At 39.1% G+C, this 9,636-nt stretch overlaps 1 pseudogene; it reads right to left on the reverse strand.

Annotated features, from left to right (window-relative positions):
- Positions 1 to 4,899: 4,899 nt before the first annotated feature.
- Positions 4,900 to 7,387, reverse strand: LOC148802823 (multiple organellar RNA editing factor 2, chloroplastic pseudogene; annotated as a pseudogene).
- Positions 7,388 to 9,636: the final 2,249 nt, after the last annotated feature.

Here is a 9,636-nt window from a genome sequence, read left to right on the forward strand (position 1 = left end):
AAGATTGCTATTGCAAATGCTCATCATAAATGAGATTGTCATCACAAGGTCTCATAATAAGTGAGATTGCCATTACAAATTCAAATTGCAGAAACAATTACAATCACAAATTGCACGTACAATTGCAATTGCAACCACAATTAGCATCTGATCTGGGTTACAAATCACATAACCTCGCAAAAGGTAAGATGGGGCACTTTTAGGAGGATGAAACGTAAGTTAAATCCAATAGTTATGACTTGATTAGATGTAATCAAGGACATCATTTAAATATTAACAGTAATTAATGGTTAACTAATGGTGAACAATCACATAATTCAACTACATGTAGATGTGTTGTATTTGCATAACTCAACATTGGTTTCGGTTAAGTTTTGTTGGTTCTGTCTTATACTTGAACTGAAATTTGAAATTTGAGTTTGTTGGTTCAATCATAACCTTGAGCCAAGAATCCAGTTTGGTTATGTAGGTTAGTTTATATGGGCATCTAGTTGGATTTGGGTGCAGGCTTATTTATGGGTCACTGTCTTAGCCCATCTAAATTTTGTTAGTTGTGGCAGTGTATGTATTTGGTTTGGTAGACCTAATGGGCCTAATTTTATTGTTGGCTGGTTGATATGGGCATCTAAATCAAATTGGCCTAATGGGCCTAATATTATAACAATAATAATAATAATAATAATAATAATAATAATAATAATAATAATAATAATAATAATAATAATAATAATAATAATAATAATAATAATAATAATTGGATAAATTTTTTAAACTACCCCTATGGTTTAGATAATTGACTAACTAGTAACTATATTCTTATTGTTTAACTATTGTCTTGCACCACCATTACTGTTTTTGACAATTTTCATCATCATTAAATTTTAATAGAAAGGATGAAATGCCAATTTTACCCTTCCATTAAATCTCGTCCATCTTTCCTCCAGACCCTCTTCGTCTCTTGTTAAAAAACACTATTGACTTGATTACCAAACACAAATACCTGAATGCTTGGACCCTTGATTTATTTGACCTAATCAATGGGTTACAAGCTAGACTTTAATTCTCTATAGGGCTTCAAACCTGCAACTCAAGTAGGTTGGGTTGGGCTTATGGTAAACTAGGCCCAACTCTAAGAGTGAGGACCTCAATTTAATAGCAACATAACCTGAGGTAAAATCTAATACAACTTATTGAGTCTAGTTAGGTCAGGCTAGTTAGGTGTGGGTAGTTTTGAGGATTAAATAATAATTGATCTTGTTATTTGCAACTTTTTAGGCTAAATGTATATATCTATGAATTGCATACTAGAAAAAATGGAAATCCTTATAGTATCTATTCTTATCTATATACTAGCGGGTAGAAGTGTCAATTGGACTTTATTTTGTCCAATCCAATCCAGTCCAACATTGATCCATTTGAGTCTAGTTAGGTCAGGCTAGTTAGGTGTGGGTAGTTTTGAGGATTAAATAATAATTGATCTTGTTATTTGCAACTTTTTAGGCTAAATGTATATATCTATGAATTGCATACTAGAAAAAATGGAAATCCTTATAGTATCTATTCTTATCTATATACTAGCGGGTAGTAGTGTCAATTGGACTTTATTTTGTCCAATCCAATCCAGTCCAACATTGGTCCATTTACAAATGGATTGGACTAAATCCAATCCAAATTCATACAAACCAGATCCAGTCCAATCCAGTTGAAATGCAAATGAACTGGATTGGACCCAATCTGGTCCAAACTAAATGAAGTTTCAAAATTTTTTTGAAACCTAGAAAATATAAAAAAATTTGCAGAGATATAATAAAATTTTGACAAAAATATAAACAATGACTTCTTTGTTTATTGCCATCACTAAATTCCAACCACAATGGCTCAGGAAGGTAGAGGTAGACCTATGAGATAGAATATCTATATGGGGTTCCCATTTACACACCAATAGTCCTCTATTTTGCGTTTTTATTCAACCCTCGAATCCCTCAGGCTTCCAATCATCTACCTAGAATTCAGAGTTTATGTCAAGTCCCACGGGAGGTTTAATGACCCATATGAAATTCCTACCGTTTGCCTCTAGAGTGATAGTCAATTCCACTATTTCTGAAGCATAGATTGTGTTCTGAGGACAGAAGCATATGTAAAGAACAAAATCCAGAGGTTGTGTATTGTGCCACTCGATGCATTGATGCATTGATTAAGGGGAATTCACATCTCCGCCCCACAACGCTCTACAATACATCCCTGCCCCACAACGCCTCACAACACATTCTCGCCGTATACTGGGAACATCTCCTGATGATTGTACTAGTCCTGATGATGTCATCATCCGAAGATGTTCCCAATACATGGTGGGGATGTGCTGTGGGGCGGTCCCTTGTGGGGCAGAAATGTGAACTCGATTCAGGGTGGTCCTAGTAGCTTTGTCCACACAAGTTTTGTTGGCCAATGAAGGAGATAGGATCTGCTCCTCACACATGGGCGCCACACAGGCACATCCAATATGATTGATGTCCTTTGCCGTGTTAAATAAAAGTCCAATGGATCTCAACCACAGACAAACCTGTGTTTGTGTGAATCTAGATTAAGGATCAATCCCTGGGAGCTGTGTGCGACAGATGATGGAGGGAGGTGTGTAGATGGAGAAGTAGCCATGCCATAAGCACTACCAGTGTTGACAATGGGATGAAATATACCCAGGGCGTCCGTGACCTTAGCCCACCCTCCAAAAAACATGTCAGCTATAATAAAAAGAGGACGAAAATTTTGTTGATGGTGATGTTAGGAAGCATGTGAAAGAGGGTTTGAGAGAGAGACTAGCTTTGAAGAGGCGAACGATGAAATGTCCAAATCTTCACCTTCAAGGCTTCGATGGACTTTCAGACGGTTTACATCGAAATGGAGTTGGTCCATTTTGATCCATTAATTGTATCGAACAATAAAAACATGGACCAATCCAATCTGATTTTAAGATCTGGACCCGTCGAATTTAAATTTGAATCTGATCCATTGACACCTCTACTAGTAGCGGGGACCTATGCCATGCATGGGAATACCTGAAAATTCAATATCATGATAGAAAGGGTTAAATTGAAATGTAAATATGCCATTTAGAGATGGGAATTTGACCTACCTCCACCCCGTGAAGAGATGAGGAAGACAACAAAAGGAACTTACCACTACTAAGAAATACAAGAAAACCACAAACACCAAAGAAAGTATAATTATAAAAATGGTAAAACCCCAAAATTTTCATTCCATGAGGTGAGATCAACTCTTTTTCCCTAAATAAAATTGCCAAAAAGCTATTAAGGAAAAATTGGAATTGTTGTGGTTGGTCAAAACAAAATATACAACAGGTCTCCTTTAAATATCTTTACTTGGGTTTTCAATTATGAAGTGTTAATTGTCTATTAAAGATGATTAGGAGCAAAACTTTTAGTATATCACATAGTAATCATTAAAATATTATCCAAATCAATGAAAAGAAAAGAAAATTATACATGCCAAAAAACCTAAAAGTGAAATAAATATGACTGAAGAATTTTATTGATATTTAAGAGAAAGTACTGGATTACAAATAAATCCCTTCAACTAACAAAATAAAAGAAAGTAGAAAAATTGATGGTGAACTAAGTAAATGACTTTTTAAAGAAAAAAATAATGTCATTTTTAATACAAAATATTAAATATTAAAACTTAAAAATTTAAATCAAGATTAAATCCCAATGCTAATTTAGCTTCCCAAATCCAAAAATAATAAACAATTTAAAAACTAAAAACAAAACCAAATAAAATGTTTTGTTCATTTTCATCAAAAACAACTTTGGTAAAAATATAAGAATTCTCAATACTAAAATGGAATAAACTACATAAAAAGATTAATGAAGAAAATGAGAAAGTGTTAACTTTGAGTTAACTTTGGCTGTTGGTCCCCAACAGTCTATGCTGTTGGTCCCCAACAGTCTATGCTGTTGGTCCCCAACAGTCTATGCTGTTGGGAGCGTTTTTAGGCTGGATACATTCACCAATTCATGCCTATGTCTAATTTATGGTTAAAAAAGAAATAGGAGGAAATTACTAATTTACCCCACTCTAGGTAACGTGACATTTCCAAAAATGTTCTAGGTTGTTGGCCCCCAAACAGCCAAAGTTTTTTCCGTATTCTTGCCATACTTTTTTTAAGGAACTGGGACCAACTTGGAAATCCTAATTTCTTGAAGAACTCAGGATCCGAACATAAAGGCATCTCAAGAACTATAATCAAGCAAAAATATGAATATAATAGCTAATTACTGAAGCTACAAAAATAAAAATAATTTTTATTAATTTGATGAAATATGAATAACTAAATACCAAAAAATAAGAAAATATGACCAGTAAATAATTTGAATGAAAAATAATATTAATATTCCAGTGGAAAAATAATATCTATAAAAATAAATTTATTCTTTTCAAAATTCGGTTAACTTGTAAATTAGTAACTAATTATTAATTATTGAAATAATAGAAATAGTTGTTGATATTACTGATACTAACTAAAACTAATTATTACTGAACCATTAACCTATTTTTAAATCAACCCGATAAGCTATTTTACCCAAATTGTTAACCCAGATTCAGTCAACATGTTGACCCAAATCTCTGCTACAATTGTTACTTGATAGAAGGATGCTTGAAGCACATGGGGGAAATGAAAACGGGTTTCATTTGTTCCATTTAAATAGTGTAAATGACAAAAATGTTTTTAAATGAGATTTAGCACAAAACAAAAATAAAGAAGAGGGAAAACATACCTTGAACGAGCATATTAGAGTTATAGTATAATTGATATCTCACTCGCTAAACTAATAAAAAGAGAAGAGCAAAACCATACGAATTGAAATCTCACAACCTGAAAAGTATCAGGATTTTTGTTGGAGCATACAACTGAGAATAAAGTAAACCCATTCCTATTCATTTCCAGTTCTGTAGTTATAGTCTTTGATGGGACTATGCCAAAAAACAAAGCAAGGAAATAACACTTACTACATGTGTGCAATGAAGCTGGATGGGGTAAGAGACCCTATGAGTCCTAGATCTGTATGTTACTTAGGAAGTCTTTTTGTTTTGTTTTCATTTTAGATGTATAGTTTTAGGAGCAAGGAATTCCAACGTTTATCAGAGCAGTAAGTTTCTAAGAACAACACCACATTCCCTTGGCGCCGGTAGAGTCCAAACTTTGCACTCCAGCTCATCCCCTCCATTCGAACCCAACCCAGAAGAGTGGCGGCAAAGCTACTGTTCCTTTCTCCCCCTATTCGAGCGGAACCAGCGGCGGCGAGAAGTATTCCTCCTCTTCTCTCCCATTGGCAACTTCGACACTGGCAAATTCGACACTGGGAATGTTGCGGAAAGCCTTCACAATCTTGGAACCCTTACTGCCATAAACAATGAGAGGACCCTTGCGAGAAATGTATCGACGGTTCCTCATCTTACCCTTTCCTGGTCGGATCGCATGGCTATCCTTCGCCTTCACGGCATCGGGATAAGCACCAACCTGCTTGAGGATCTTGATTGCGGCAGATGTCTTCTCAACGCCGTTATCGGTTTTAGGTTCACTGCCGCTCTGGTTTTCAAGACGATGAACAGTATCGCGGTTTCTGGGAAGAACACAAAGAGGATGACAGAAGCTGCTCCATCGTGGGCCGCTGCCTCCGGTTTCGGGTTCGAAAGAAGATGCTAATGAACAGTGGATTGGGCTGCTGTCGCTGTTGCCTCTGTTTATGTCTGGCATGAAATCGGTCAATGAAACAAGGGGGAGGCTTATTTATCTCTTCCTGCCCACAAACTATACCATCAACTAGCGTGTGCATTTAGCACTGGTTTTCTCTACACCTCACATATCTGGTTCTATCATTGTATCTGGGTCTGTCCTAAGCTCTCTGGGGCTCCGGCTCCGCCCTCCTCTGTCTTTCTGGGGATCTTTGCACTATCCCTCCATTCACGAACAGTTCAGCTCCGTAATCTTTGTTCTCAGCATCGACGTAAGAATCTGGAAGCACAAACAGAACACCAGGGAGACCTTCGAGTTTATTTGATGTTTCCTCATCAATCTCACATCCATTCACTACCCGGCTTGTCGCTGAAGTTGGAAGACGAGTTCAACGGCGAATACGTCGAGTCTCCAGATCGCTGCACCCTGCATCGAATAGGGCCGGTTTTGAGTAGCGACAACTCGGACTGAGTGCGAGAACAGTGACGAAGGATGACCATTCCGGACAAGGCCGGGTAGTGGCGGGGAACCTGCGATAGAGGTGGAAGAAGAAGCAAAGAAGCGTTTAGAGAGGAATAGCGCCGGCTTTGAGCAGCGAGACGAAGCGACGACTCGAGCTACGGCTGCTGCCATTGTCGTAGCCACACCAGAGTGCAGAAGAGATAGGGTGTAGGAGTGAGAAATGACTCAACGGGGGAACGTGTCCACCGTTCGGTCTCCAGTCTCCATGACTCAGCAGAGGTCTGATGGGCGACGCGCTTGCTGAAGGCTGTCTTTCTTTTTTTGATACGTTGGCGTGAACGAAGTTGACAATGTCTGGACGGATTAACGCTTTGCAGTAGAAACGCTTGGCGTGAACGAAGTTGACAATGTCCGGAGGGAAAGTGCAATGGCCATTTGCAGTAGAAACGGTGAGAGCTCGAATCTTGGACCCTCTGTCGTATGTGGTCGAGGTACGGCAAAGGCTCATATTGTTCAGTCATCAATGGGGCGTGAGGTGGCCATTTGTAGTTGTGACTGAGGATTAGACTGAACGAGCTTAATGACGAGTAATGGCAGACTCTTGTAAGCATTAAGCATGCTTACAAAACCAGGACTAATGAAAAATTCTCTGATAAGAATTACTCCACTGAATGGATTGTTGACTCTGGGGCGTCACATCACATGACAGGGAATTTATATGTGCTCATCGATACCTATGATATTGCACCTTGCCTTGTTAGCTTACCTAACGGTGCGCACACCGAGGCGATGAAAGAAGGCACTGTTGAACTTGGAAATAATTTTAAATTGTTGCACGTATTATATGTCCCAAAACTCAATTGTAATTTATTGTCAGTAGGTCGGTTATTTCGTGACATAGATTGTATTGTGACGTTTACTAATAAGTTGTGTGTGATACAGGACCGCATCTTGAGGACTCTGATTGGTGAGGGTGAACAGGTTGATGGGGTCTATGTCTTCAAGGGTGTAACGCCAGTTTGTGCTTACAAGACAGATGGAATTGGATCATGCGATTTGTGGCATCGGAGATTGGGACACCCTTCTTATCAAATGGTTTGTAATAGTAAGAACAAAACCTGTGATGTTTGTTTAAAGGCAAAGCAAACTAGGGATGTTTTTATTCAAAACAACAATAAGGTGACCGATTGTTTTGCTTTGATTCATTGTGACTTATGGGGTGCTTATAGAGTAACTGCATCTTGTGGTGTTGTATATTTTTTGACAATTGTTGATGATTATTCTTGAGCGGTTTGGATTTATTTGCTGGCTGAAAAAAGTGAAGTTGGTCGAACACTCAGAAATTCCTGTGCAATGATTGAACGAAAATTCAATAAGAAGGTTAGGGTGGTGAGAAGTGATAATGGAGCAGAGTTTAAATTCTTGAAATCATATTTTGAGGAGCAAGGGACTTTATTTCAGACTTCTTGTGTTGGAACACCACAACAAAATGGTCGTGTGGAGAGAAAGCATCATCATATGTTGAATGTGGCCAGAGCACTCAGGTTTCAAGCACATCTTTTGATCAATTTCTGGGGTGAGTGTGTTTTGACCGTAGGGTACTTGATTAATCGGACAACTTCGACCATTCTTGGTGGTAAAACACCTTACGAGATGCTGTTTTGACAAAGTCCTCCTTATAAACATCTCAGAGTTTTTGGTTGCTTATGTTTCTCACATACTAGAGACTATGACAACCTTGCCGCTAGGAGTAGGAAATGTGTCTTTGTTGGGTGCCCTTTTGGGAAAAAGGGGTGGAAATTGTACGACCTTGACTCTAGTGATTACTTCGTCTCACGAGATGTGGTGTTTAGTGAGGCCGAGTTTCCCTTTGCCACTCCGGAACATCAATCCTCTGTAACCAGTCCTTCCGTAGCCAAAGAAAATATTGGGTTGCCTTGGGCCACTCCTCCTGACATAGTATCTGAGTCACCTCATATAGAAGTCAGGGGGAGCGACACGATAAATGAGGAAGAACATCAGAACATGGGTAATGATGAGGAGGCATGCCCCCATGATGAGACAAGGAGTCATACAGATTGCAGGAATAATGAAATTCCAATTGCTCCTTATCCCACCACAGAGTTATTAGGCCGTGGACATTGAGAAAAGCGGCCCCCCAGCTATTTACAGGACTTTGTCACCCACTCTGCTTGTCGTTTAGACCCCTCCGCTGTTTCTCCCGCATCATCTCAGTCCTCAGGTACTCCTTATCCCATAACTCATTATGTGACGTATGATAATTTTTCTGTGAAACACATACATTTCTTGATAGTTGTTACTGCAGGCCGAGAACCTACTCGTTTCTCTGAGGCAATGACTGATGTTCGGTGGTGCGAGTCTATGCGCTAAGAGATACAGGCTTTGGAAGACAATGGGACATGGACCTTGGAAGACCTTCCGCTTGGAAAAAAGGCAATTGGGTGTAAATGGGTCTACAAAATCAAGTACAACTTTGATGGATCCATTGAAAGATTTAAAGCACGATTGGTAGTCCTGGGCAACACTCAAGTTGAAGGTCCTGATTATAACGAGACCTTTGCCCATGTGGCTAAAATGGTCACAGTTCAAACCTTCTTAGCAGTTGCTACGGCCCAACATTGGGAATTGCATCAGATGGATGCCCACAATGCTTTTCTGCACGGTGAACTCCATGAGGTCTATATGAAACCTCCTCCAGGTTTTTCGGCCTCCGGGACTGGAAAGGTATGCAAACTCTGAAAATCTTTGTATGGTCTGCGGCAAGCCCCCTGGAACTGGTTCTCTAAGTTAGGTACTGCCTTGAAAACTTTTGGGTTTGAACAGTCCTATTTCGATTATTCCTTATTTACGTATCGCAAGAATGGGGTTGTCTTGAATGTCCTGGTTTATGTTGATGGCTTGATCGTTGGTGGAAATAACCCGGAGTTCATACACAAATTTAAGCAGTACATGAACCGATGTTTTCACATGAAGGACTTGGGTGTTCTTTTTTGGGCATCGAAGTGACTTGTGGACCATCGGGGATATTTCTTTGCCAAAGAAAATATGCACTTGATATTATTACAGAAACTAGCTTATTGGGGTCCAAACCTACTCACTTTCCTATTACTCAGAATCATAAACTTGCCCTTGCTGACGGGGTACTCCTGGATGACCCTGAACGATCTCGACGTCTTGTGGGCTGTTTGATTTATTTAACCATTACACAGCTAGAGCTCAGTTATTGCGTCAATGTCCTGGCTCAATTTATGCAGTGTCCTCGTGTTGATTATTGGGTTGTGGCATTACGTGTGGTTCGTTCTGTGAAAGGACATCCTGGTTAAGGAATATTTTTGTGCTCTGATAGTGATCTGCAATTATATGCTTATTGTGATTCCGATCGGGTGAGTTGTCCTCTAACT

This window comes from Nelumbo nucifera, chromosome 2 (assembly GCF_055504915.1).
Source record: "Nelumbo nucifera cultivar China Antique chromosome 2, China Antique-T2T, whole genome shotgun sequence".
In the NCBI taxonomy this organism is placed as follows: domain Eukaryota; kingdom Viridiplantae; phylum Streptophyta; class Magnoliopsida; order Proteales; family Nelumbonaceae; genus Nelumbo; species Nelumbo nucifera.